The sequence below is a fragment of the Lynx canadensis genome, chromosome B2, assembly GCF_007474595.2.
Source record: "Lynx canadensis isolate LIC74 chromosome B2, mLynCan4.pri.v2, whole genome shotgun sequence".
NCBI classification, from domain to species: domain Eukaryota; kingdom Metazoa; phylum Chordata; class Mammalia; order Carnivora; family Felidae; genus Lynx; species Lynx canadensis.
In genome coordinates, this window is record NC_044307.1 from 95,366,972 (window position 1) to 95,382,933 (window position 15,962).

The following is a 15,962-nucleotide window of genomic DNA, read 5'->3' on the forward strand; positions in this document are numbered from 1 at the left end:
GCAACGTCTCCGGGCATTTCCTTGAAGTTATCATGTATTTAATTTAAAGACTTATGGGCACCCTTCCACTTAAGCAAAAATACAGAAAACACAGAAGCAATCTTGGACATAGCTGCTTTGCCCAGAGGTCGGGGTGGGAAGGGGTAGCAGGAGGAGAGGTTGGTGCATGAGTGTATTCATGCTGGGCAAAAGTGTAAAGGATGCCAATCTCCATTTTTGTGTCTGTGCTGCCGTAAGGCCAAGCTTATTTCAGCATTACTGCCCTAGGCACATAACAAACTAGCACTGGCTTGCCAAGGAGTGAACATAGAGTAAACGTGCAATGCCATTTCTAGCTACTGAGGAGAAGGGTCTGTGTGAAGCATCAGTTTACAGGGGTTACTAGTAGGTTGAGCAGGAGGACTGTAACTTAGTTGCCCCTTGACCTCACCCCCATGTCAACACAATTGTAATTCCTAAGAAAGATGCACTTACCAGTCTCTTAGCCCTGGGAGCTATTCATTGCTACATGGCAGATTATAGTAGAAACCTTTTTATACTTGCATTTCTAGTCTTTACTGGAAGACTTTGGATGTATTTTTACAACTGAAAAATTTTAAAAGATTTTTACCTGCTTATAACTTGGAAGTCTGGCGTGCAATGTAGGGAAAAAGATCAAGAAACATCAAAGTATTTAACATCGTTCCATCTACAAACATAGGATTTTTAATGCCAATATTTTGAAATATTCTGGCTCAGTTTTGTTTTGCACCAGTGTGGCCCCAAGTTACTGCTAGTTGTATTTAGTTTGTGAATAGAAGCCCATAAGTGTTAATAGACTTTGTAACATTCACTGTAAGATGAATTATACAGGACATGGGAAATCTCATTAAGTCTTAAAGTTAATTTAAATTAATTTATCTGTTTTCTCTAAGAAATGTTTATCATAAAATATATATGTGTATTTCCCCTTTGGTTATACAGTTTGGGAAAGTGTGTACAAGTGCAACTGACTTTAATTTCCTAGATGTCCTAATGAGATTTATTTGTTTTAGAAAAGAACAACTCGTGAAGAGCGTCAAGTTCTGTCTTAACCTAGCTGTCAGCAGCCTCTTTTAAGATGTGGTGGTTGTGTGATCTGTGTCATAGATGTTCAGTTAGAGTGTGAGAGGTTGACCTATGAATCGTTTTTAAATTTTATATTTGGAACAAAGCTGCGAAGTTATGGTAAAGTACTGTACTGTGAGAAATTATTACGCTATTTAATACATCTGTGGCTTAACACTTGTGAGTGTCACCAGCTTGAAAATGATGGTGTTGACTACCTCTTGAATTACTTAGTGTCTGTCAACCACTGGCACCCACCACCAAGCTGGCTTTAATTAGTATGTGTTGCTTTTTGGTATTAACAACTCTAACCATCCTAGAGACCAAAGTGAACACTGATTTCTGTATGTCTTTAATATGGTGTTTTACCTAGTGTTTTTAACTTATCATGTGTAGTATTTAGATTACCTCATTGTCCATTTTGGCTCATGTTGTTTACAAGTGAAAATAACAAACACTTGAACTATGTGTGTTTCAAGGACAAAAAAGGAGTAGATGTTTGGAATGGCATTTCACTCACGTAATCATCTTGAAGGACTAGAATACTGTTTGCCTTTCTGCAGACCACGGACTTTATATTCTCATTTCATGCCTGATGTCTTATTCTGTCAATTATGGATATTTTAAGGTTTAAAAATTACTTGATTAAAAAATAAAACATATACCATTGGCATTTATGATGAGTTTGGGAGATTTTTCATGATTCGTATGATCATTCAATTAGAAGAATGGATAAAAGGCCAGTTAACTAGTGTTTACACCAACCTGAACATAAATAGCTTTAACTTATCTTCAGATATCGGTGATTATAGAAATGGAACTTATGACAATACAGGTGGTGAATAAATTCAGTCTAAACGAATGAAGAGAGGTAGGTCCTGTCATCATAAGGAATCCTCCTGTGTTAGCGAACATGGGTGATGCAGGCTTGTGAGTCAAGATACATACTTCATGTGGTCGTGAAAAGTGGTCTAAAAAACAAAAATGCTCAAACCCTTGGAGAAACCATTTTAGAATTTTTCCTCAATAAGTTTAAAGTATTTGAAGAAGACAATCAAAGCCAGGTTATACCAGGACCAAGTATCTAAAATGTGAATGCAGATTATCAAACTATGTATATAGTATTGGCACATTATGAAAACAATTTGATAAAACTATTGTGTTCTATAAATTGACCCCATCTGACAATTAAACTCATTTTCATTTCCGTTCTACACCTGGATGCTTCACTTTTTCTTTCTTTGTGTGTGGGGGGGGCTGGTGGAGGGGGGTCCTACTATGACTCTTTTTTCCCCCCCTACGGTAATAAAACACATAATTTACCATCTTAATCATTTTTTTTAACATTTATTATCAAGAGACAGACAGACAGAGCAGGAGCATGAGAGGGGCAGAGAGAGGGGGAGACACAGAATCCGAAGCAGGCTCCAGACTCTGAGCTGTCAGCACAGAGCCCGATGCGGGGTTTGAACTCACAAACCATGAGATCATTGGGCAGAGCCAAAGTCAGACGCTTAACCGACTGAGCCACCCAGGCACCCCCCCATCTTAACCATTTTTAAATATCCAGTTCAGCAGTGTTATTTCACCTTGTTGGTGCATCAGTGATTTCAGGATGTGAGGGTCTCCATCATGAATGTTCATGAGAGAGTGATTGTATAAATGTGTCATTGGTAATTATTTACTTTCATGGGTAACTATTATTTACAAGTGAATCTTTGCTACAAAAGTAGAGTTGAACTTTACCATAAAGAATATGGAGAGCCTTGAAAGATAATTAAAATAGTACATAATCCCATCACCTGGAAATAACCATGAATATTTTTTCTTAATTTTCTTCTGATTTCTTTCCAATAAAAAATACAGAGGTTTTTAAAATAAAATTAGGAAGTAAATGATGAGGAACTTTACACGTTTACATCATTAATGTGTAACTTTACACATGAACATCGTTAAATGTGTTATATCAAAAATTGTTCTAAAACAATGTTTCTTCTGATCATTAATTGCATGTGTAGTTTGAGGGAGTGAGATCCAGGGGGAGCAAGAAGGAGGGACCTGGTTTGGGTGGTGAAGGAAGAGAGTCCAACACAGAAGAAACAGCATAAACAGAAGACTGGAGTCAAGACGGAGCAGTTCATGTTCAGTCAACCAGTAAAGAGATGAATGTGGTGGGACAAATTATTAAAAAAAGAAACAAAGAAACCAAAACAATTTTATAAATGCATTAGAGGTCAACCAAAGCATCCAGGAACCTTTCAGACATCCAACTTTGAAAGAAAGGAAAAGCACAGGAGGTGAGTACCCCATTTACCCTCAGCTTTTCCCCCCCAGGGCACCTCCAGCTACCTGAGGTGCCAGAGAATGATAAAAACCCAAAAGGAAGTGGCCGTCTTTCTGAGCTGAGGAAACAAATTCAGGACTGTCAAAACAGAAAATGGAGAGACAAATCCCAGAGAGGAGGGATCACAAAGAAGTGATCTTTCTATAGAGTCTTTTCAAGTCATTGAGTAAAAAAGACTCCACAGAAAACCACAGCTGAGATCAAGGCCACAACTAGGAGGAGGCAAGAGGCGCCCAGAGTAAAATTTAAAGAGGTGCTTATGATAGAGTGGTACCTAGCCCTAAGCACCTCCCTTGTCTCACCCTAGTCCAGCCCCTGGCTGGGAAGCTAATGAAGTTAAAGGTGTTCTCACCAACTAGTGCTAGAGAAAGAGAGATTGAATTTCAAGCCTCGGAGTTAAATGGGCTTTGATAAACACCTAGGCTTGGTGTCCGGATTTCAGAAGGGCTAACCCCTAGGAATAATGGTCATGTCCTAAGAGTACAGTTCCTACACTAGGGAAAGGGCAAAATTGAAGTAGACCAGCCCTAACAAAGCCTAAAATTAACCCTGCATGGACCAAGGTGACAGTTGGTACATTACCTACCTACCAAAAGAAAACAACCCTCCTTGGAAGAAGATAGCATCCAGAGCCTCTACAGATTTTCATCTAGAAAGTCTAACTTTCAATTAAAAAGTATGAAGCATGCAAATAAACAGGACCATTTGGCTAGAAACAGGAAAACAACAGACATCAAAACACACAGGTAATTCGGCGACTGCAAGTATACAGGGATTTTAAAAATAACTGGTAAATAGAGAAGATAAAAAGTCAAACAGATTTTAGAACCAAAAATTAGAGTAACTGAAAATAAGAATTCAACAGGTGGGTGTAACAACAAGTTGAAAGCAACAAGACAAACGATGGAAGACAAGTCAATAGAGAGTATCCAGATTTATGAACAGAGAAATTGTAATGGGGCAATATAGGTGAAACCCAATTACAGTGCTCTTTAAAAAAAAAAAAAAAATAGCAACAGTTGCTTTTAAATGGAAATGAAGAGGACAATTTCTTTTAAATGGAAATGAAGAGGACAATAAATGCAATGCAGCAACTAGGAAAGGTAAAAATTAAGAATTTTTCAAGATAGGGGCGCCTGCCTGGGTGGCTTGGTTGGTTGAGTGTCCCACTTTGGCTAACGTCATGATCTCGTGGTTCATGAGTTGGAGCCCCACATTGGGCTCTCTGCTGTCAGTATGGAGCCCGCTTCAGATCCTCTGTCCCCTCTCTCTCTCTGCCCCTCCCCTGCCTGTGCTTTCTCAAAAATAAAAACAGGGGCGCCTGGGTGGCTCAGTGGGTTAAGCGGCCGACTTCGGCTCAGGTCTTTGATCTCGCGGTCCGTGAGTTCGAGCCCCGCGTCGGGCTCTGGGCTGACGGCTCGGAGCCTGGAGCCCGCTTCGGATTCTGTGTCTCCCTCTCTCTCTGCCCCTTTCCCCGTTCACGCTCTGTCTCTCTCTGCCTTTCAAAAATGAATGTTAAAAAAAAAAATTAAAAAAAATATCTAACAAAGAATTTTTCAAGATAAAAAAATAGGCTTTTTTGTTTACTGTCTTATTTTATAATGGGGAAATTGACAATATAGCAGAAATAATGAATGTGGAAAATCTACAGGTGTTGACAAAATTATTACAAAGTTGTTTCCTTAACAAAATTATTACAATGTTACACAGCCTTGCCTCCCAACTTTCTCGCTAAAATGGTAGCTAGAAGACCTGTTGGACTTCTGCTCTTTGTTTTTATCCTTGAAGGTGGATATCTTTCACACCTCATTGTGGGTTTGAAACCTAGTGAATCTGATAATAAAACAGAGAGGCGGAAAGACAAGATAGACGGATTCTAATACCAGGGAAAAGCAGCTCTTTGCCTTCATACCTTAGCATCTTCTCATGATCTGTCATTTACCCTTAAGGATACCAAGTGCACATTTGAAGGCAGAGGGAATCCCATGAGGAGAGAGATGGAAGCTTCCAGAAGATAGCCTAAGAATGGAACTACTTTCATGAAGGAACATGGGGGACAGGAGCTCTCACCATTTCTTTTGGTTGCCATTTTGAAGGGCTCTAGATTTTAGGGAGGGGGGAGCACAAAGATAATTTTGGTATGACAATAGAGCTCCCTAGACCATCATTGAGAAGCTTGGGCTTCAGGCGATCTGAATATTTATAAATGGTTAGAAACACACGAGCACTTCATGCTGGAGCACCCACGTGCTGGTTTGGAGAAGCCTGGTTCACTACATTTGTCCTCTCCAGGAAGTTACTGGGGAAAAGAATATAGTGCTTCACTGATAGGAGACTGACAAAATATAGGGAGTCCAGTATGCTTCCTTTTCTTTTTTGTAATAAAGAACCAATGTAAGGTCCATTCAGAACAATAGAAGGTCCCAGAATCAATCGTAGGCTTTCCTTATGTATACACAGAATTCTACATTTGTACTACCTACCCGTTTTTGCATCTTATACAAGCTGTTCCTATTACAGTCTATCATTTTGTGATAGATTCTGGTCCTGTTTTCTTGTTATTTTCATGAAATTGATTTTTTTTCCTCTCAAAAACTATGGGTTCTCTTGTCTGCTTTACTTACTAGAAACAACTGAAATTTAAACGAAAACCTTTTCCTGCTATTCATACAATTTCTGTCATCTTCAATTTAGAAATTAGCATAGGTTACCCTTTATAATCCCCCCCCCCCACCCAACACACACACACACACACACACACACACACACACACACTTTCTGAAGTGGTTTCAAGTCCCTGGAAAATAGTCAATATTTCTGAGGTTGTGTGTTTCTTAAAATATCCACTTTAAAAGTTTCTTATCTGGGATACATGTGTGTACTTTGTTTCTAAAATTAATCAACGTTTTTGGGAGCACCTGGATGGCTCATTTGGTTGAGTGGCTTGATTTCAGCTCTGGGCATGATCCCAGGGTTATACCAACTCCAGCCTTGGGGGTTTTGCTAAGACCCTAAATGACATAGTTAATTTTGTTCTTTTGTCAAGAAAACTGGACTCCCACCTAAGTATGATGGCAGCCGCAATGCTGCAAAGCCAGTAAAAGCAAAGACATCTTAAGAATCAAACCATGTTTACATTTGAATTGGTTCAGATAGAGGTATTATTGATATGTGGTCTTTCTAATCATGTTTTCTTCTAGAAGTGTGCCCTCACTATTAGCATGTCAGATAGTTCAAGTTCTATTTATCACTTGTTTCACTTAGATAACCATGTCCCATATTCAGGTCGTTGCAGTGATCTCTACATTGGCTCTTCAAATTCTCTTATTTCTTCGTGAAAGTAATTCTGTACAAATAATTTATATCAGCTAGCCCAGATATAAATTTAGCTACTCCTGTGGTAAAGTTGCTTTTGCCACTCACCCAAAGCAATCCATTTAAAACAACATAATCTAATTGTGATCATAATATACTTTCTCAAGGTAGAATATTTGGAAAATACAAAGGAGGGGCTGAAATATGAGGAACTGTTGAAGCATTCTGGAGGTGTCCCACAGGCCTCTCTGTTCCCCTATGTTGGCATTTTCTTTTTGTTTATAAATACTGTACAACATTTATAAACTGATGAAACATATCAGATTGCTGGGGAAAATTTAACATAGAACCAAGTGGTTGGAAGACACCCCAGAATATCATTTGGCCCCATATCCTGTCCTCATCTAAAATTACAACAGATTATCCCAAGTAGTTTAGTCCCAAAATCTGCCTCAGATTCCACATACTCCATTAGATCCCATCACAGTGTCTAATGTTCCCACACAAACCCAACCCTACCCAAAAACAAAACAAAACAAGCAATAATAAACTGTGGGCCAAGATCTAATTATTTAAGAAATCTCATTTGAAAGTGCAATGTTAACAACCTACAGTGTGGGGCACCTAGGTGGCTCGGTCAATTAAGCGTTTGACTCTTGATTTCCACTCATGTCATGATCTCACCGTTCATGAGATCCATGTCAATGCATCAGGCTCTGCGTTGACAGCATGGAACCTGCTTGGGATTCTCTCTCTCCCTCTCTCTCTGCCCCTCCTTCAGTCGCTCACTCTTTCTCAAAATAAATAATAAACATTAAAAAAAACCCTATAGTGCTTCTTCTTCTTCTTCTCCTCCTCCTTCTTTTTTAGAGACAGAGAAAATGCAAGCTGGAGAGAAGGGCAGAAGGAGAGAGAGAAAGAATCTCAAGCAGGCTCAGTGTTGAAGTGGACTCGAGGCTCTCAATCTCACAACTGTGGGATCATGACCTGAGCCAAAATCAAGAGTCTTATGCTCAAGTGACTGAGCTACCCAGATGCCCCATACAGTGCTTCTTCTTAATTAAAAATTATTTTTTAATGAAGCACTATGCCAACTAAAATTTTCACTAGGGTATAAAAGATAACCCACATAACTCAGCACAATCTAAACAGCATGTCCTAATGTAGTCCATGGTGCAATGGGTCTGTGGAAGTGTAAAGGATGAAAGTCGAACTTTAAGAAACCACAGAACTGTATGTAGTTCAATGATTCTGTGATTAAAGACCAACCATGATGCATGTCAGTTGCTTCACACTACCACCAGAGGGCACTCTTAACTAGCTTTCTGAAACAGTTTTACATTGCTTCATAGCAATTACTGGATTTCTCAATATTTCATATGATTGATAAACTTACCTAGGAAAATTTCTCCCAGGAAAAATATGCAGTTATAAGCGATGAACTTATGGGCTTTTATGCAGAAGACAAAGCCTGCCAATGTAGAGTTCATGATGATGAAGGTATATTGATACTGGTAACTTGTCTAGGACAAAATCTTTTAAGCATTTCTAGGCCCTTTTGTCATAAGAAATTTCAAAACTGTAAGCACCCATACTGCATTAAACATACATGCTATATTACTAACCCATAAGTTCCTCACCCACCTTCCAAGCTATAAGAAATACAAGACTTCTAAAATTTTTAGTTAGGATTTTATTCCTTAAAACTTGGATGTTGTTCTTCTGAGACATTTTAACAGGTCTGTTCCCCCATTATCTGAGAAGAAACTTATCTTGTTAAAATGCTCACATGATCACACTCAGGTGTTCTGGGTTTTGGATTTGAATATTTGCACCTAGAAGCAAGGACAAATTAGATACAAGTTCCAAGAGAATTTCCAGGTATATTTTAGTGAAGAGATATTTCCTCTTAAGCTTCCACGTACGTGTCACTGGTTAATATAATAATAGCTTTCATTTTTATAGTGCTTTATAGTTTCCACAGTGCTTTAAGTATTGGGTTCTGACAAAGCCATTCTAAGGTAAAGATTGCAGATATTACTATTCCTATATTGCAAAGGAGTAAATGCTCAGATCACATGATCAGGCTTGGAGCTAGAAGAAACACCTCAGAGTTCAAAGCGTTCTCTCATCCTGCACATCAGAACCAGGCAGGAAGCTTCCCTGTGACTCTGTTATTATTCAGGAAGCTACAGGGAGCCAAAGAAAGTGACCAAGGGAGCTTAAAGGATCAAAATCACACAACAACAGTAGTCAAAGGGTACAAAGTGCCAGTTATAAAATAAATAAGTCCTGAAGGTGTAATGTACAACATGGTGAGTGTAGTTAATGATATGTGCTGTATATTTGTAAGTTGCTAATAGGATTAATCTTTTTTTTTTTTAAGTGTATTTATTTATTTATTTTGAGAGAGAGGGAGAGGGGTCAGGGGCAGAGAGAGAGGGAGAGAATCCCACGCAGGCCTGCACTGTCATTTTATACCCTGATGCGGGGCTCAAACCCATGAAACATGAGATCATGACCTGAACCAAAGTCGGCCCCTTAACTGACTGAGCCACCCAGGTACTCTTAAGAGGGTCAGTCTTAAAAGGTCTCATTATAAGAAAATAAATGTGTAGCTGTGTGTGACAAAAAAAGAATAAGTGTTTTAAAAATGAAGGTTGATATACACGGAAAAAATAAAACGACCCACCATCCAGACTGCCTACATTTGCTTTGGTCTGAATGTCTCCATTTATGCCACTCACATCTACCATTCATTCCTGAAACCACAAACTAGCCACTGCTACTCCTTTATGTTTGCTAAAGCAGAAAGCCAGACCAAGAAAGCGTTTGCCTACAATATCTGGACCAGCCTGCAGCTGTACCTAAATCACCTGCGACGCTTGGACCTTCCTCCAAACTGGAGATTCTCCCATTTACTACCCACTGAGTCATCTGCAGAGCTTTTGAGAACGCCCAGAGGAATTACATCAGAATCTCCGATGCCAATGTGCAGCAGGGTTAAGAACCACTATTCTGGGTATACTGAGTCCCTAAGAGCTCCTGGAGTATTCAAACTGGTTCCCTAAGTGATTTTTTAAATAAAAGCTTGAAAACTATTGGCCTAGAGGGGGGAAAAACAGGTTGTGTTTTACTGGAAGCCATTGGGTCGTGAATGAGAATACTTGGATTTTAGTTTTTCTTGGGCTCAATTTTCCTAGGCATAGTCTCCTTATCTGCTAATAAAAGATTTGTACTAGTTAAGGGGACATCTAAGTGTGGTTGTCATAATGGCAGCATCCACACCATCGGGGAACTTGCTAGAAATGTAGCCTTCTGGGCCCTTCCCTAGATGGGAGCCAAACACTGGTTTGATTGGTGGGGCCTTTAAGGAGACTCCGGATGGCTCTGGTGCCCGCTCAAGTGTGAGAACTTCTGGTCTAGTTGAAATGTACATATTCTATCTGCTCTGAAATTCTACAGTTCTGTCCCCTTTGGGGGAAAATCTCGATCACCACCATCCGAGAAGGGCTAAGAAGGGGTTTTTCAGCAAGCTGCCAGCTTTGATAAGAACTTTCAAGAACCCCTTTCAATAGTATAAAAGAAAACATTAAATGCTTGCTGATGAAAGGGCCCAACACAGTTGTGGGCATGGACAATGCTACCATGATTTCAAACCAACACAGCATTTGTGAATGACAGGGCAGGGATGGGACTGCCCTGGATAGGAAGGACACCCAGATGGTCAGGCTGCTGCTGAGACATTGCCTAACCCCCCAGATCATCCCAACCAGAAAGAGTCCTAACTCAGCTGATGATGCAGGACACATGTAGCAAGGAGATACCACGTCAGCCTTTAAGGAGGACACACACTTGAAATTATGGACAACAGAGCTAGAAGAGTCCTCACCTGGTTTAACCTCATTTTACAGATGAAACTGAGATCCAAATAGGTGACGTGACCTGCCCAATCTCCCAGCAATCAAACGGCAACAGGAATAGACGTCTCCTGAGCATTTGAGTACTCTTCCTTCTCTCTCTCTGGGGTCTAGATAAACTTCTTTCCACTCTTCCTATTGTCAAAACTTGGCCATACTGTGTTTCACGCATATCCATCCCACCTGCTCACAGTTCTTCGATGGTCACCATGGAGAGACGAACAAGATCATTAGTTCAAAATAATGTGTTAAGTGGGGGTGTCTGGGTGACTCAGTCAGTTAAGCGTCTCATTCAGCTCAGGTCATGATCTCATGGTTCGTGAGTTTGAGCCCCACATTGGGTTCCGTGCTGATAGCACATGAGCTTGTGTGGGATTCTCTCTCCTTCTGTCTCTGCCCCTCCCCTGCTCATGCTCTCCTCTCTCTCTCTCTCTCTCTCAAGTAATAAAATAAACTTAAAAAACTAACATGGTAAGCGTGGACACAGCTCAACATATTCTTCCTTCTCTTGGAGTAGAACCTCATGGAGAGCACCATTTAACCTCACACTGGTGTCTTCCACCTACAAGCCACCATAGAGAGGTGCCTACAACCTTCTTCCCCTGCCTACTGTTTTCTAGGGCTACTTTCTCAAGTCCGGATGGACTCTTCTCTTGCTCCAGCCAAATGTGTTCAGGAAGACTGCAGCCTGTGAATGCTGGGCCCTTGGGCATTCATTATTTCTGCTGTTAGCAGAAGGGGCCGTGGTAACTGTTCTCTGCCCTGCTTGTCCCTCAGGTCCTGCTGGCACTGACCCCTGGCTCTGTGGTTGCCAAGATTCCAGAAACCTTAAGGATTAGAGTTGACAACCAAAGGAAAGAAGAAAAAGGGAGGAGAACATTTACTGAGCACCAACTACCTGCTGGGGAAAGGTCTAGTGTACATGTGAAGACAGGGCAGACTTAAAAAGCTTGACAACTTGCCTAAGATCACATGGTCAGAGACAATGTTCAGAACTGCTTCTGTCTGACTTCAAATCCACGTCCAAGGAGAAAGCGCACCACTCGGGCCAGTGCTTTCGAGCTCCTTTGAGCTAAGAGGGAAGTTGAGGTGACAACAGAGATAAGAAATCTGTTTGGCATAACATGTAACTAAGACCCACATTTTCACATAAAGGATAGATTTTTTTCCTTAGGATAGATTATTTTGAAGGTCAATATCGGTTTTTTAAATTAATTTTATTTTTAATTTTTTTACATGTATTTATTTTTGATGAGAGAGAGAGAGAGAGAGAGAGAAAAACACAAGTGGGGGAGGGGCAGAGACAGAAGAAGACACAGAATCCGAATCAGGCTCCAGGCTCTGAGCTGTCAGCACAGAGCCTGACACGGGCTCAAGCCCATGAACCGTGAGATCATGACCTAAGCCGAAGTCTGTGCTTAACCGAATGAGCCACACAGGTGCCCCCGTTTTATAATTTTTCTTAAAAAAATATGCTTCCTGTATAATGTACAAAAAAATGTAAAGTATTATAATTATTCTTACCAACAAAACATATCAGTACTAATAAGGAGAAGCATTAAAAGAGATCAGATGAGAATAACAAAAATAGTGAGAAGCACACTGAAAAAGTTTAGATAGGGGCCCAAGGTAACAGAAGCCATTTTAAGAGAAATGAATTCAGAGCAGATGAGTATCTGGTAATTCTGTTTTATGTGCAGTGTGGCTGGCCCTTTGGAGATTTGAGCCTGAGGTTTGTCCCCTGCCTGAGCTCCTTCAAAGGCACTGTGTTCCCCCCAGTCAGCCTCTACAAAAATGACATATTTATATGTAACTACTAACAGACGCGAGTCGGTCTATAAGTTTTCATCATCTGTGGGTGGATAGCAGGAAGTAAATGGCTATAATCATTTTCGCCTCAAGGCTGCCTTCCTTATAAGAACCGTTTTATAGTTGTGGGACTTCCATTTATCAGATGTGAGGTAGCATAGCTTGGTTCAAATCACATTTTGTTCTGTTGGCCTGTCACGCAAGGAGTCAGCATAAAATCCCAAGCCACAGTGTTTCTTCTCCGGAGAAGGCCCTGGAGCTAGCCCAGCGATGCAAGTCCTACAGTGTAACATGCAGCCAAGACAAGCAAATAGGGGAAGAAGCATAGAAAGCCTTAGCTAAAAGCTGAAGGAGGGGAATTTTCTCATGACAGGAGGAAGGAGGAGGCCAGGACAGCTTTCAAGTCAGTAGGGATACCTTCGTCCCTAGTAAACAGCAAGGAAAGATTAGTGTAGTGTCTAATCTCCAAGATCCAGGGGGGCAGTGACCAGGAAGACACCGATCTAGGCAATGTCGGCACTGTGAAAATGGCCCCAAAGTGGAATGAGAACAAGGCCTAGGGGTAGAGGCCTTGGAAAGACACTACTTTTCCTAGTTGTCAGGTGGAACTAGGAACGTGCCCAGGGCAAGCACATGTCCTTGGATCCTGCCTGCTCCCATGTCAGCTGTGGAGCCTTTCTATGGAGAGTGACAGTTTATCCCCAGGGCACTGCCCATGCAGGAATGGTGGTCATTTCGGGCGGACGAGCCAGTGTGTGCTGAGCTTGAAGAAGGGTGCAGAGTCACCGCCCTGGCTAGTGTGCAGGGGAGCAGGGATTGGACCTGGAAGGGCTTGGTGGCCCCACTAGGAATGCAGGCTTTTCTCTGCACACAAGGAGGCTCCATAAGAAAGTGCTCGTTTCCGTTTGCAAATTTTCAAGTTACTCTGATGGTTAACACAAAGATTGACTGGCAAAAGTGAGGCCCAGTCAGAGAAAGACATTGGGGCTCTAATGCAGGAGCCAGGGGACAGCCACAGAGGCCAGGTGTGGAGGCGCTCAGAGGATGGTGATGCTTGTTATTGCATTTAAACATAATAATAGGGGCGCCTGGGTGGCTCAGTCGGTTGAGCGTCTGACTTCGGTTCAGGTCATGATCTCGCGGTCCGTGAGTTTGAGACCCATGTCAGGCCCTGTGCTGACAGCTCAGAGCCTGGAGCCTGCTTGGGATTCTGTGTCTCCCTTTCTCTCTGCCCCTTCCCCCCTCACACTCTGTCTCTCTCAAAAATAAACATTAAAAAATTTAAAAAATAAAAATAACAAAAACCTCATTACATGTTATTATAAACATTTTTCTTGAAAAACAGCTATTTTAGGGGCGCCTGGGTGGCTCAGTCGGTTAAGCGTCCGACTTCGGCTCAGGTCATGATCTCGCGGTCTGTGGGTTCGAGCCCCGCATTGGGCTGTGTGCTGACAGCTCAGAGCCTGGAGCCTGTTTCAGATTCTGTGTCTCCCTCTTTCTCTGACCCTCCCCTGTTCATGCTCTCTCTCTCTCTCTCTCTGTCTCAAAAATAAATAAACGTTTAAAAAAAAAAAAAAGAAAAACAGCTATTTTACACAACAAAGCGAAACAAAAAAAAACAAGAAGAGCATTGTTTTACACTTTTGCAAATCTCTTAAAAGTCTGACTTAATGGAACACAGAGCTGGATTTTCACACCTGCTTTTGCGTCATTTTGCTTCATTACATGAAGACAGTCTGGCCTCATGGAGGAGTATTTTAATATCCTTTAGAGATACTTGTGGATATTCTTGATACTCAACAAGTGATTGTTTTTAAAAAATATTTATGTATTTTTGAGAGAAAGGGAGAGCACAAGGGAGGGAGGGACAGAGAAGGGGGAGGGACAGAGGATCTGAAGTGGGCTTTGCACCAACAGCTTGCTGATGGCAGCAAGCCCACTGCAGGGCTCAAACTTGTGAACTGTGACAGCACAACCTGAGCCCAGGTCAAATGTTCAACCGACTGAGCCACCTAAGCACCCCAAAAAGTGACAGTTTCTTAAAGGTTAGTTGTAATACAGAATCTGAAACCGTACCAACGACCCCTTTCTGCTGTTACAGTGGTTGAGATTGCACTTGGAATGGATCTTATATCTACACGATATTTTGCAACATCCTGCATGGTCACTTAGAAAATATTGGTTTAAGGGCACCTGGGTGGCTGAGTTGGTTAAGTGCTTCACTTTGGCTCAGGTCGTGAGATCACGGTTTGTGAGTTTGAGCCCTGCATCAGGCTCTCTGCAGTCAGCATGGAGCCCACTTTGGATTATCTGTCTCCCTCTCTCTCTCTCTGCGCCGTCCCCTTGCTCTCGCTCTCTTTCTCAAAAATAAATAAACATTAAGAAGAAAAAGAAAATACTGCCTTAGTGAATTACACAGATTTCTAAATATTAATACATCTTTTCAAAATAGAAGATCAAAAAGTCCCATTCATCACACACACACACACACACACACCTTATCAGAAAAATATTTATGTATTGGTAAGCTGTCAAGCTCACCGTGCTATCTTCGATTCAGAAATCTGTGTCTCCAGCCCAGACCCCTCCACTGAGTTCCAGACTGACTTAACCAACTACCTACTTGCTGAGGCCCCTCAAACTCAGCATGACAAAAGTATACTTAGTCCTTCTCTCAAACCCAGTGCCATGCTATGTCCCTAGACAGGGAATCACAGTAGCAACTGGAGGCATAGATCTTTTTTTTTTTTTATGTTTTATTTATTTTTGAGAGAGAGAGAGAGACAGAGCACGAGTGGGGGAGGAGCAGAGAGAGAGGGAGACACAGAATCCGAGGCAGGCTCCAGGCTCCGAGCTGTCAGCCCAGAGCCCGACGAGGGGCTCGAACTCATGGACTGTGAGATCATGACCTGAGCCGAAGCCGGAAGCTCAACTGACTGAGCCACCCAGGCGCCCTGAGGCATAGATCTTTGAGAAGCCCTCTCCCTCACCACATCTGCTCCCACAAATCCATACCTAAGTCCTGTCAAGTTTACCTCATGATGCGCTGTAGCCACATCTGTCCACAGGAAACCCCTAAGTGGACACAGATGGAAACTCTTAGGTACCATATCACAGACTTATGAAAGGGAAAGTTGCCCCAAACTTAGCTCAGCAGAAGTTCGGGGCTTGGCACCTGACTTTAGGTTTAGGTGACATGGCTTATTGAGCAGAATTCATTCCTTTTATGGCAGTATAAGATGCCCCTTCCATTTGGATCTGGTCTTGGGGCTGATCAGGACAAGTTTTTGGGTGCCAAGGACCTACTACGAAGGGCCAAGAGATGGGCTCTCAAATTCCCATTCCAATTCCTAGGACAGACGAGGGAAGAAAATGTAGGTTCCTTCAAGAATAGGAGAACTGGTGGGGCACGTGGGTGGTTCAGTCAGTTAAGCATCCAACTTCTCCTCAGATCATGATGTCACAGTTCGTGAGTTCGAGCCCTTTGT